A 14,115-nucleotide genomic window follows, 5' to 3' on the forward strand; every position below is an offset into this window, starting at 1 on the left:
GGGGCTAATGGAATACAGGAGAAAACATGTTTTAAATCTAATACAGAATACCAGGTCCTAGTGGATAGTAGAGTAGCCAGCAGAGTGTAAGATTAGGGACGACTAGTTGTATATCCCAGGTGGCTTCACTGACTGCCCTGAGGTCCTGTACCATCTGGCATTCCCCACTGGGTTTCTTTACAGGGAGAAAGGGGTATTACAGGCTTATTGGCATGGTCTAATAAGGCCTGGGTCGATTAGGCCCTGTATAACGGGGGCAGTGCCCAATAAGGCCTCCTGATAGAGAGGACACTATTTTCTATTGGTCCATATTTGTACTACCATGGGACTGGCTCCTGCAGCTATTCCCACCCATCCCTGGGCCCAGACTTCAGGATTTACTCCCAGGAGGTGGACTTGCTCTGTCCCAGGAGGTTTGTCCTCAGCCATTAACATTATCATCTTGTGCCCTTGTCTAAGGGGATGCCAGTCTCCAGTGTGTCTCCCATTAGGTGACCCCCAATTTATGTAAGTATCTCTTCCTCGCAGGGGTGTAGGGCATTCGGGAACATACAGGAAGGAATAGGTAAAAGTATGTTCATCCAAATTGCATTCTAATGGCTCTATGAATGCCTGTTCTTGAACCTTCCCTGATACCCCCATAATTTTACAACCCTTGTGACAGAGTTTGCCTGGATCTGGTGTTCAGAACCAAATAAGTGGCACTGGTGTCAACTGAGAATTCGACAGGCTTTCCCCCATGTCCAATGTCAGCCGGGGCCCTTGGGGGTCATTTGAAGCGCCAGCTTAGAACCCTGTGGCCCCATCATTCTTCATTTATTTGGACCATCTGCCTTTGAGGGTAGTGGCCAGCATCTTCCATTTCCATCCCCCTTTGGGGGCGGCGAGGGCATTTTCCTTTTCAGCGTCCCTCTGGTTTACATATGGTGCAATGATTGGGTCCCAGTTTCCTTGGCTTCCTCAGCCTTCCTGAGGGGGCTGGGGCTCACTCATTATTAGAGTGGTTAGTTCAGAGTCCCATGCTGACTGGTTGACACTGGAGGGCAACAGCCAGTAGGTGGGCTTGCCTCTGGGCTTATTTATTCTCTGACTTTTCCTCCTCTGTATCTTGGTTATTAAACACCCAGTAGGCAACCTTGACCAGGCGAGAGGTAGGGGTGTATCTGGTTCTATTTCCAGTTTCTGAAGTTTACACCTAATGTCGGGGGCACTTTGGCAAATGAGATGTAACCTCAGGATTGCATTCCCTTCCAATGACTCAGGAGCTGTGGTAGTAGATTTAGAGGCATTCCCTGAGGTGCTCTAGGAATCTTGGAGGGTCTTCCCTTGGCTCCTGATTGATTTCCTTTATCTTATTCCAACTGACAGGTTTCTTTCCTGCTGCCTGGATTCCCTTTAGGATTTTATTTTTATAATGGGTCAGCCTCTGTCTTCACCTCCTTCTCCATTGTCTGGGTGGTCCCAGTTGGGTTTGTTATCTGGGATCACTTTCCCTGGTCTGAAAATAGCATGACCTGCATTGTTTCTGTTCTCTTTGTCTAGTCTTTTCTTTCCCTGTTAGGAGTACATTGAGGAGGCCCTGGGCATTAGCCCAGGTAGGTTCATGGGTCTGAAAGATTCTCCTAATCAGATTCAGGAACTCCTCTGGATCTTCCCTCAACCCCTTACTATGATTCTTCCAGTTATACAGGTCAGAAGTGGTAAATTGTTGTATACCTGGCTGAACACTCCTTCTCCTTCTCCTGCCTCAAAGGGAGTACTTTCCCTGATGGGCTGTTGGACTGTGGCTGATAATTAGTCCTGCTTAGTGTAGACGGCTCTTCGGGCCTGTGGCCCAAAGCAGGGTATATTATCTCAGTGGAGGAGAGCTACATCCCTTTTTTTTTTTTTTTTGCGGTAGGCGGGCCTCTCACTGCTGTGGCCTCTCCCATTGCGGAGCACAGGCTCTGGATGCGCAGACTCAGCGGCCATGGCTCACGGGCCCAGCCGCTCCGCGGCATGTGGGATCTTCCCGGACCGGGGCACAAACCCGCGTCCCCTGCATCGGCAGGCGGACTCTCAACCACTGCGCCACCAGGGAAGCCCGAGCCACATCCCTTTTGAAGGCCTTTGTTCTGATAGAAAGCTATAAAAAACTGGACATAGGGAATTTTATCCAATTTATTTTGTCTCTGGCATAGCAGGTCCAATTTTAAAATGGTGTTGTAATTTAGAGACCCATCAATGGGCCAACTTCCCCCATCTCTCAGCCAGATTGGGGCCAGGCTGTCCAACTACCGAAGAGGGTGGTTGGAGTGATTTGTTGGCATGCAAATGCCACAAGATTTGACCCTAATAAGATTTTTGGTTCAGGAAATTTGGAACCAGCACCAAAATGTTAATGGATTTCATAAAAGACCAGAATAGGAGGCATCCAAATAGCATGGACTCTGCTGTAACTGGGGGTCTCCCTTGAACTTGTAAGGGCCTGTGCTTGGGATAGTGAGTCCCTCCTCAGTCGGAATATCCCACGGCAGGTTAGATGGGACTGCCTCTGGGCCGGAGCAACTTAGCCACATTAGTTCCTGACCAGCTTGGTCCATTAGGGAGTGGCACAGCTGTCTGAGGAGGGGGTCTTCTCTTTCCTCCTTTCGGCCGAAGAGGAGGAGTTTTCAAACTTCTCGCCAGGTGAGAGTTAAAAGATGAGGGATTTCCATGGGATACTCCCCAGATTGCTGGGGAGGAGAGCCTGTGGAACCCCAGTTGATAAAGAATCACCCAAGGTTCATCTCACAAGCAGTGGGGGAGGAGAGGTCTGGCAGTGGGTGTTTCCTGTACTTGCCAGCAGCTCATAGGGCTTCCTGATAATGGGGTTCCTGGTCTTGTGAGCAGCTCACAGAGCTCCCCTGCACTTCAGAGAAGCTAGAGCTGACTGGAAGAGGTCAACCAGCTGCATACCTACCTTTGGACCCTTTCACACTCAGGCGTTCCTGGTGCTTTCCCCTGAACTTGGATCAAGTGTCCTTCTTCCGTTTTGTCATGTAGTCCTTATTACCTGGCCCTTTACCCAATCTTGCCTATAGGCCCTTGGGGCTGGCCACTTTCTTTTACCAAACCTAAAGTGACTATCAAGAATGCTACTGTTGACCCCTGGAGGTTGGCGAGGAGAGCATAAAGCCCTGGTGCAGCTGCTACTACTGCCTTGTAGAGGGGTCAAGAGGATAGCACTACTGGTGAGCCAGAGGGCAAGTCTGCCGTCCCTCCCTCTTGTCCACAGGTCCCCACTGTTCCCAGGCATCCGGTACCGCAGGAAGGCCATCCAGCGGCAATGGACAGTGAGTTTCAGTCTTTGATCCCCAACAGTGCCACAGTATGATTCACTCAAGGGGGCACAGTCCAGATATCTCTGGGGGCCAGGCTATGTGGACACCATACCTGGGTATTGGGTTGCTGGGCAGAGTTGCTCTGAATTTGGCTGAAGGCTGCTGCCTTTCTGCCCTGTCAGAGTTACTCAAAAATCAGAGTCAATCATTCTCACACAAAACTCCCAAAGCCCCCGCTGTCCTCCCACTGAAGCCAGGATGAGCCCAGAGCCTAGTGAATAGGTACAAGCAAAAAGGCCACCGTCTGTCTCTTTGTGGCAGACAAAATTTTGTTACCATCCTTTCGGGTTGGATGCCAACAAAGGTCCTCCTGCCCAGTGTCATTTGAGCCAATAGAACAAGACCGACTTTGGTTCAGAAGCAAAGGAAAGCTTTATTCTTCGATCAAAAGATGGAGGGGCTTCCCTGGTGGCGCAGTGGTTGAGAGTCCGCCTGCCGATGCAGGGGACACGGGTTCGTGCCCCGGTCCGGGAAGATCCCACATGCCGCGGAGCGGCTGGGCCCGTGAGCCATGGCCGCTGAGCCTGCGCGTCCGGAGCCTGTGCTCCGCAACGGGAGAGGCCACAACAGTGCGAGGCCCACGTAACACACACACACACACACACACACACACACACACACAAAAGATGGAGAGGTGTGAGCTTATGTTCTGGAGCCTACCCTTTCCCTGAAAGGCCGTAGGTGGGGCTGCTTTATAGGATTCTTGTCAGTGGGGAGGGGAGGTGGAGTTCTTGCAGGTCAGTTGCAGCTGTGCCGCTCCCTGCTCTCCACATAGCAGCGCTGGGTGCATGCAGCATCTCTGCACATGGCCCACTAAGCTGGAGTGTTGGGTGCAGCCATTTCGCGCTAGGAATTCTGGTCTGAAGTGCTGGGTGCAAGGCCTCTGAATGTGGCACCCTATGAACAGGTGAAACTAGACTAAGCACAAAGGAAAAAGAATGGTTAGAGTTTATTACCCAGATTCCATTTTTATTCCCTGGGAAAGTTCTGCCTGTGCCTGTGATACAAAGTGACTGAGATAAATGTTGGTGGCTGGTCTAGACATCTCTGGTGATGAGTTGGAAGTATGGAAGTGTTTTATAACAGTTCTTGGGAGGTCAAAGCTGCAAAATTAAATGTCTTAATTTTATTGCTAAGGAACCAAGAATCAGCACATGTGACGTATCCAGTATTTTATGATAAATAAATTCTGATAGTCCTTAGGACTAGAACTTGTAGTGGTGATTCCAAATCTGAAAACTAACTCCTAGACCTAAATCCCGCATAGCAGTGGAGGAGCTTCTGTATGTATCGTGGCGTCTCTAGTGTACAGTTTTCACCTGAGCACTGCACCTAATTTCCCAGAGTGAGGAGGAAAGAAGGAAAGGCTTTGTGGGACAACTGAGTCGTTTTTCATTTTGACTTTCCCTCTTCTTTCAGTACCGTTTTAAAAGGAGGTGTTATCATCAAACACAGAACCTGCTTCGTTCACAACCGCACCCCTTTTCTGGCCTCCTCTTCCCACCTGTACTCATGTGGGCTCTCTACCTGCTGAGTCATCGCGGCATGGCGTTGAGTCCGTTTGTGGCTTTCCTTTATTCCAAAATGTAAATTAAGCACTAGCTATTATTTAATTGAATCCTGAGTCACCAGTGGACATTTTTGTTTTCCTTTCTGTATAATTTCCATATCTATACATATATTAACGTCGAAAAAATTAATCAGTATATCTAAGAAAGAAATGGAAAACGTTCTTTGAGTCAAATTGAGGACTATAACCTGGAAACAGCATCTCAGAATGCTCCCAGAACTGTTCCGCCCATTAGAAGTCAAGGCAGAGTTATGTAAGTTTTTTGAGACAGAGGGCTGTACAATAAATGACATTGACAGTTCACACAATCCAGATCTAAGTGTCATTGTGGCCCCTTACCAGATCAGGAAGGGATGTTATCTTTTAAGGAGTTGTCTTGTTGATGCTTGGAGAATGTCGCTCCTTATGGTTTGGCAGGCATTTCTGCCCATGGCGGAGGTTCGGCTGATGCAGAATGCAGGCACACAATGCACAGTAGGAGGAAGAGAGGAGGCCAAAGGGAAGAAAAAGTTTGTTATGTTTAAATTTTTCTTGTCTTGCCGTGAACTATGAATTTTATTTCACATTAGTCTGTCTTACACATACAACACAAGTGCCAGTGAAATTTCCCCGTTTTAAATCCTTGACTTTACCCACAACAGCACTGTCTTTTCACTTCTTCTTCCTTCCTGACTGTTATGAAGAAAATGATCATGAACTGAAGTGCTTGAGGTCCAACATGTCCATAATGAAGAGAGTGGACTGTATCACGGTCCAGCCACATGGCATGTATCTGTGTGTGCGTGCACGTGTATGTGCACATGCGTGCATGCCCGAACATGTGAGTGTGGTGATGGTGATACCTCCTTTCTCAGACTTCGTGGTTCCACAAAGAGGGACAAGAATCAGCATGTTGCTCCTGCCCTGCCTCCACCTCCTCAGAGGAGGATTGCCTTTGCTTAATGCTGAGTTTGGGATAAGGAGCTGGGAATGCATACCTCATCTCTTTCCTCCTTTCCTTTGCCTTGGGATTTGCTTGCCAGCTGAGAACTCTTCATTCTGCCCTCCATGTCACCAGCTGGACAGGGGCTGACTCTGCTCCCCTCCCCTCGCCCTGCCCAGCTCTGAGAGACAGTCCAATTCTGAGGTTGAGTATTAGGAAGACTATGGTCGCCATACGTCCATGCCACATCCATCATAAGGGTGATTTTTTTTTTTTCTCTGAATAGCTGTACTCTTCTGCCTATTTCAGCTATAGAAACTGGGAGAGGAAAAACAGCATAATTTGCTCACCTTCTCATACACCCAACAAAATAGGCTCATTTTTAGTCATTAGAGATTTGGATGACATTACTCAGCTGCTTGTTTTGGAGAAGCTCAGAGTAAAACCTGTTGAAAGTGGACTGTATTTGGTGAGAAGCCTGTGAATTTGAAATTCTGATTTTAGGTGCAAGGTTTATAATTTAGATATGACTGAACCTCTTTGTTTTTTCTTGCTACCACAAATATGAGAAAAACCATACTGACCTGATTTTTTAAGAGAGCATTGTGAGTAGTAACCTGAAATTACCAGGTATAGGTACTTCAATCCGTTTCTTAAAATTTTCTCTGCCCCTGTTTCCTTATCTGTGATATAGGAATAATAGTAATTCACAAAATTGTAGAGAGGATTAAATTAAATGAAAAAAATGTATATGAGAAACCTGGCCCATCATAGGCAGTACCTGGTCCATCATAGGCATTCGATAAATATTTAATAAACACCTATGATGTGGTAGGTGCTGTGTCATAAAAAACTGTTCTTTATGAATCAGTGAACTCAATGACCCCCCATTTTGCTGTCCAAGATAGAACCATTTACAAAGAGGGAATGAGAAATCAGTCTGTTACTGGCGACCTCATATTTTTCCCTTCTGTCTGTTCCCTAAATGTATCTTTTTATTTTTAATTCAACCAATGCCATTTTGATCCTGTAAAATCTAGTTCTCGATGTTTCTAATCAATGGACTTTCCTTTAAAAATTGTTCATATTGCCTTAAGAAAGAGAGAAATCCAGAAGTCTGCTGCCAAGTAGGTCTCTTGGTGGCATCCAGACTGACCCCAGGGCAGGGGGAACAGGGTGGGAAGGCTGGAGGTTGGCTTGCCTCATGTTGCCAGACTAGTCTAAACTGAGTTTGAGGCACAAAATGAGACGTAGCAATGTTTCAAGACAACCTCAAAATTTTCTTTCCTATCTGTCTGGAAGATAAAACAAGTTTCACCAAACTTGTTTAGTTTTTTGATATTCCTGTGGAGCAACCAGAATTTCTGTTTGTAAGTGCTCATGAACCGTAGGCTTTGGGGGTAGAAGGTGGGAGTTGGAGTTGGTTCCCTGACTCTTTATCATCCTTCCTGCTTCACAATGGCTCTGTCAAGTTGGTTCTTCCCGGGAATGTGCTGAAGAAGAGGGAAGGCTACCACATAAAGTCAATCCACAAACTTACCATCTCTCACAGGCCTGTCTCCCTCCCAGAACTGGTAGATCCCAGTAATCTCCTACAAGGGTCATGGTTTAAGAAGAAAAAGAAAAAAGGAGAAGGAATTCTTTCTCATTTTTAAAGATCTGGGCCTACTGGATTTGTTTGCTTTTACATTGGTTAAGAGACCTCTCTTCTCTGTGCAAAAGGAGGACGATTCTAAAAAAAAAGAAAATTTTCTCTCTCTCTCTGTGGCCTTAGGAAGGCTTGTCCAACACAAGTATGACAGTCTGGGGTTTGGCTTGGTGAGGTGATGGAGGGAGCCCTGGGCAGAAGGCTCTGGTTTTGCTCTGTCGTTAACCATCTGTAAGAGAGCCCCTGGGCTTAACTGAAGGGACTAAACTCAATGATATCTTTTTTTTTATATAATAAACTTATTTATTTTTTATTTATTTTTATTTTATTTTTGTCTGTGTTGGGTCTTCGTTGCTGTGTGCAGGCTTTCTCTAGTTGCCACGAGCGGGGCTACTCTTCCGTTGCCATGCGCAAGCTTTTCGTCGTGGTGGCTTCTCTTGTTGCGGAGCACGGGCTCTAGGTGTGCGGGCTTTGGTAGTTGTGGCTCGAGGGCTCTAGAGCTCAGACTCAGTAGTTGTGGCAAACGGGCTTAGTCGCTCCGTGGCATGTGGGATCTTCCGGGACCAGGGCTCGAACCCCTGTCCCCTGCATTGGCAGGTGGATTCTTCACCACTGTGCCACCAGGGAAGCCCCCTAGACTCAATGATATCTTAATTCCATTCCAATTTCAATATTAGAAAAAGTATACCTTATGTGTCAGAAGGGGGATTTAATTAACTTTCAGATTTCTGAATTAAAAAAAATACTCCCTGTTGTATTAAATGTTAAATACTCTATTATATACCATGTTCATAATGTAAACCCGCTTTTATATGCTTATTAAGGTTGAAACTTTTTAAAAAATCACTTGATTATTATCTAATAGTTGGTTATTAACAACTTAAATATTTACCTATTTAATTGAGAATAGTCACATGTCATGCAAAAAATTTAAGAGTTGAAGACTCTTCTTTTATTAATGTCTGCTTCAGGTATTAGAAACATAAAAGTATTCTAAGACCAGGAAAATTCCAAGGTCATTTAAACTGCATTTTATTGGATCAAAGATGCAAATTTTTTGCCTCATATTTTAATATCACTGAAATTGGAATTCATCTTACAATAGATGGCATCTTAGCATTGTATCATAGATTAATTGGTGATGCTTTTCTTTTCTTAATAATACTTGCAGTTAATGACATCCTAGTTTTATTGAAATACAGTAAATATTAATTTACTATAAATCAATACCAAAATTTAAGACTAGCTTTCTAGTCTTATATAAATGCATTACACATATTAATCCTTAAGCATAAATCCAAATTTCATGAAACTAATATATCCTAACATGATCATTTTAAATACACAGAGCTATATTGAGCATTTTTCATTCAGTGAAAGTTCCAACTTGAACCTAAGCTGGGATTTAACATGTCCGGGCATGTTGAGTGAACCTGAGCCTGCATATGAGATGTTGACATATATGAATCGATTCGTATGGGTGCTCTCAGAGGAAGAAGAAAGTTCTGTTTTGGTGTCTGCAACTGGACACAGGTGTATCAGTTGGGTTCTCTAGGAAGCAGCACTGAGAAGGAGTTGGAAGTACAGTTTATTGGAGAAGCATCCATGAAAGATAAAAGTAAGAAGAATTGTATTGAGCAGGGAAAGCCTTCAGATCTGACAAAGTCTTGGCTAACCCACCAGGGAGCTCTGGAGCAGAGATTATCTATTAGATTGTGTCCTCTACTGAGCAGAATGTCCTGGTTAGGGCTGCCCAAATAGAGCACAGTCTCTGCTTGAAAGCTGAGGTGGATTCTGAACATGCTACAGCTGGAGACTCAGCAAGCTGCCCTCCTTGCAGGTAAAATATAAGATCTTTCTTGATGGGGAAATCTGAGAACTGCCCAGGATAGCACAGTGTCTGTCTTAGGTAGCAGTTCTGATCCAAGGACTCATGTCTGAATCCTGTAGTGAGAGTTGTGTCTACAACTATGTAGGGTCTGAGATTTTACCCTACTTGCAAACGAACAACTTAGCCTGGCACAGTGTCATGGACACTGACAGAAGACATGAGACTCCTTAGTTAGAGACAGAGGACATTATTACTCGTGGCACAGTAGATATCATGGTTGCATGTTTCCACAGGGTGATGCAAAGAGGGCTAAATGATGTCTGTGCATGCAGTGGGGTGTGTTACAGAGGGAGACCTCAAGCCTAGGGAATCTGAGTCTGTTATAATTGCACAGAACCTGCCTGATTTTTGCCTTTGCCCCAGAGGACAGTAAACAAATTTGCCCTTTGCTCCAGAGGCAGACACTCTATCTTCCACAGCTTTTGGCTATGCAAACATCCTTAAAAAGCTAATCCAGAACAAAGGCAGCCACTGTCTCTGCTCACAAGATGTGCAGAAATGTGAGAGACCCAAGGGGAATTGTCTCCAAAAAGGTACTCCAAGCAGAAGCTTAAGGGAGTATTTTCATAAGTGACTCTGGAAGATAAGGGGCACAAAGTAGAGACAACTCTACCTGGTTCTAAAGTGATGTGTTGGCACATAGTAGGGAGAAGGACATTCTTCCTACTTCTTGCAACAAAAGCAACTTCAGCTCAAAGAGAATTATAGGGGAGGCCATGCCATGTAGGCACCTGGAGGGTTTGCAGTTAGAGGAGCACTGAGAAGCAGCATTATCGACATGAATATCAGCTCTCTCACTGACTTCCTCTCTCAGTGTTTGCCTGTAGTGAGTCAGGCCACAGCCTGAAAACAATAAGACTGTGAAAATTGTGGAGATACTCTTTCAGGACCTTTAGAGATAGTTGGGCAGGGTTACAAGGGCTGACTTTCATGAGACTGATTTCTGTTGCCTCTGCAGGTGAGAATAAGAGACAGAAATCTGAGATGTGATCATTACTATTATCCTGCTAGTACCCAAATGCTGGGGAGACTTGCTTAAAGAAAGTCAGGTCATACCAGTCATGCTTATTCAGTAGTTCTCATGAGCTCTTTGATATATGAATGACTATATTTAGTAACTCTTTTCAGCCTAATTATAGTTGGCAGTGTGTCTATTTCCATTTTTGGTCCTTAACCCTCCTTTCTCCAGAATGCCTAAGGAAAGACTGAATAAGCAAATAATTTCATCTGGATTAAAAAAAAATAAAGATTTAGAATTAATGAAGGAAGTTCTCATTCATTTTCAAAGCTCAATTTCAATATCAGTATTTCAATATTGAAATATTTTTGATATTTATCTCTTCCTTGAAGCTGGTTTATTCCAGATCACTGTGGTCTCTTCCTCCTTCAACTCATATAACTAATTGTAGGAATGGCAAAACTGTTTCATCACATATACTTAATCACTCAACTGGGAGTGAGTAGCAGGAGTACTTTGTTGAGAACTGTGAGATCATGTCCCAACTCCTGGGAAAGGCAGCCGCGAGCAACGTGGTTCATGACTTTGGCACAGAGGGGTTGCAGATGCATGGTATATATTTAATGACACTCGCCCAACTAGTTTTTTCAAAGCTTTTCCACAGAAGACAGTTTGGTTTTGGTTATTTTTTTACACAGAGCAATAAAATGTCATGAAACAAGTTTTCTTTTTCCAAACAAGTTTTGAAAATGTTGCAAAGTATGAAACTCTTGAGAATTCACAATGACCATTGCCATAACAAAGACTAAAAGAAATTGAGCATTAAAGAAAGCTGCTTGAATATATGTAATCTAGAATCTTCAAAAAAAATTTTTACTCCATAATATCCTAACAAACTAGTCATTATATAACACTCTGTGATAAGTTTTTTTAATTCTCTTGTGTAGCAATATAATTCTTGAATTCTTTACTTTTTTGTGTGTTTGTTTCTCGCTGCGGCTGAACTATAAACCTGTTGAGAACAGAGATTATGTCCTAAAATTCTTGAATGAGTCACAGACTTTAAATCAATGCCATGTACATAGTTAGAGTTCAACATGTATCTTTTTGATGTCTTAAATAAGTTCACCATGGTAATAATGATGGTTATAGATACTTCACCAATTCACTGGTGTATTTCCAGTGCTTAGCATGTTGTTAGAACTGAATTAAAATGTATTGCAGGTTAGAATTGTGTGCTAAGGCAGGTGAAGATGCTAAGATAAATCAGTTCTTGAAATAAAGGAGCCTTGAAGTTTTTGAGGCAATTAAAAATTTTTATTTATTTTAATTTTTTTCCAATCTTATTGAGATATAATTGACATATAACACTGTGTAAGTTTAAGGTGTAAAATGTGATTTGATACACATATATTGTGAAATATTTATCATAATAAGGTTAATTAAAACATCCTTCACCTCACTTAATTTCCATTTTGTTGTTGCTGCTGTAGTTGTGGTGAGAGCGTTAAAGCTGTACTCTCGTGTCAACTTTCAGGTATACGATCCAGTGTTGTTAACTGTGGTCACCATGCAGTACCTTAGATCCCTGAAACTTACTTATCTTAAAACTGAAAGTTTGTACCCATTGTCCAGCATCTCCCCGTTTTCCCCACTTTTCTGCCCTTGGCAACTACCATTCTACTCTCTATTTCTGTGTGGTTGGTGTGTTTAGATTCCATATGTAAGTAAGATCATATGGTATTTGTCTTCTTCTGTCTGACTTATTTCACTCAGCATAATGTTGAGCCAACTTTTAAATAAAGGTAGTGGGCTCATGTTGCAGCAGAAGAGAATGAAGTAAGAATACAGAGAAGAACCTGACAGTGAGTTTGGCTCCCCTGGAACTGGGTATCTGAGAGGGGCATCCCATCCGGACCGAACTAGCAGTTTGCTTGGATGCTTGTGAAGCAGTATAGCAAGTGGTGAAGTGCGTTTTCCTGGTTAGACTGCCTAAGCTTAAGACCTAGCTCTGCTACTTGCTAGCTTGCTAGATTAACCTCAAGTTAATCTCCAGTGCCTATCTAGAAAATGGAATAAAAAGAATGCCTACCTTGTAGGGTTATTGTGAACATTAAATAAGATATTTAAAGAATTTTCACAGTGTCTGTTGCATGTAGTGGGCAGAAATAAATACAAGTAATCTATCTTGCTAGGGTAGATTTAAAAAAACCACAGAAAGCTCTTTGAACTTTTGAATAGCAATATAGTATAAGTCTTTTTTCCTTGATGTTTTCAGATGTCTCTTTTTTCTCAATTTTTACACTCTTCTTATATGCTATGTCTTGTATAGTAGTATGATCAGTCAAATTTCTACAATAAATTAAAGTCAGATTGTAATGTATGATTTTACTTCAGGGCAAAAACCATATCCTACACTTTTTTGTATCACTTGCTGAGCCAGCACAGTACTTCCTACTAGTTATACGCTCAATAAATGATTATTAAACATTACATTGAAATGTTTCAAAAATATATCCAACATTAAAAATAAATAACTTCCAAATATGATTGTGAATTAAGAGGTAACTGGTTCTTTTAAGTATGACAAGATATGTTAGCTGGCTAGATAGCTGAATTGCTGCTTTGTATATTTTCTTATAGGCATACTTTCTTAAAGCTTCTGTTACTTTAGATATTAACTATTTCAGTATAAATTTCTTGGAGCCTACTTTTAGAGTTGCTTCTGTTTTCCAGCTACCAAGCAATTAATTGCATATATAAATAGCCATTTTTCTCTTTTTTCTATTTAAAATTCATTATTTATTTCCTTCAACAGTACCAATAATTCTTTCAAGTTTAATACTGTCAGGTTTAGAATTACGTATTTTAAGACAATTCCCCAATTGTGTTAGAAAAATATCACAGATGATTGTAACAAAGATTCTTAAACATTCCATTTGTTTCTCATTACTTCTGTTGGCTATTTAGGCTTTACTCAACTTAGACAAAGCATGGATTGAGCACCACTTAAGTTTTTTCATCTTCCCTCATAAGCCATGAGGTCTATTTTGGAGCTCGGCTGGAGGACTGTTCCTCACAACACTGTTATTCTTCCTGGACAAGAAAAACATAGCTAGGAAGAAATAACTTGATAAACCTCCTGGATGTTTACTGTGATTTAGGAACTTGTTATATCTGTAAACCTCATAGCAATCTTATGAGGCAAGTACTAACATTTTGCTGAGGAAGCGGAAGCCTAGGGAAGTTAAGAAATTTAGCCAAAGTTAAATGGCTAGTAACTAGTTGCACTGGGATTTAAGCCTAAAGGTCACTCTTATCCAAGTCTTAACACTACTCTGTGCCACCTTTTTTTTTTTTCTTTTAATTTTTGGCTGCACCCTGCGGCATGTGGGACCTTAGTTCTGTGACCAGGAATCGAACCCACGGCCCCTGCATTGGAAGGCAGAGTCTTAACCACTGGACCACTGGGGAAGTCCCAGCCCTATGCCATCTTTTACCCATAACTTTTGACACGGTACAGACGGTCCCCAACTTACAATGTTGTGCTTGGACTTAAAATTTTTTGATTTTACAATGATGCAAAGGTGATAATGCATTCAGTAGAAGTCTGAATTTTGATCTTCTCCTGGGCTAGTAATATGCAGCTGGATACTCTCATGATGCTGGGCAGCTGAATTTTGATCTGCTTCTGGGCTAGTAATATGCAGCCAGATACTCTCATGATGCCTTTGCCGCTCCCAGTCACCCACGCCATCACGAGG

At 42.7% G+C, this 14,115-nt stretch overlaps 1 protein-coding gene across 1 annotated transcript in view; it reads left to right on the forward strand.

The window, feature by feature from the left end:
* Window positions 1-14,115, forward strand: part of LOC307186477 (zinc finger MYM-type protein 6-like) — a 1,023,730-nt gene that overhangs the window by 1,115 nt on the left and 1,008,500 nt on the right. The gene's annotated exons all lie outside the window — the stretch shown is intronic.

This window comes from Stenella coeruleoalba (genome assembly GCF_951394435.1).
Source record: "Stenella coeruleoalba genome assembly, chromosome: 5".
Lineage (NCBI taxonomy): Eukaryota > Metazoa > Chordata > Mammalia > Artiodactyla > Delphinidae > Stenella > Stenella coeruleoalba.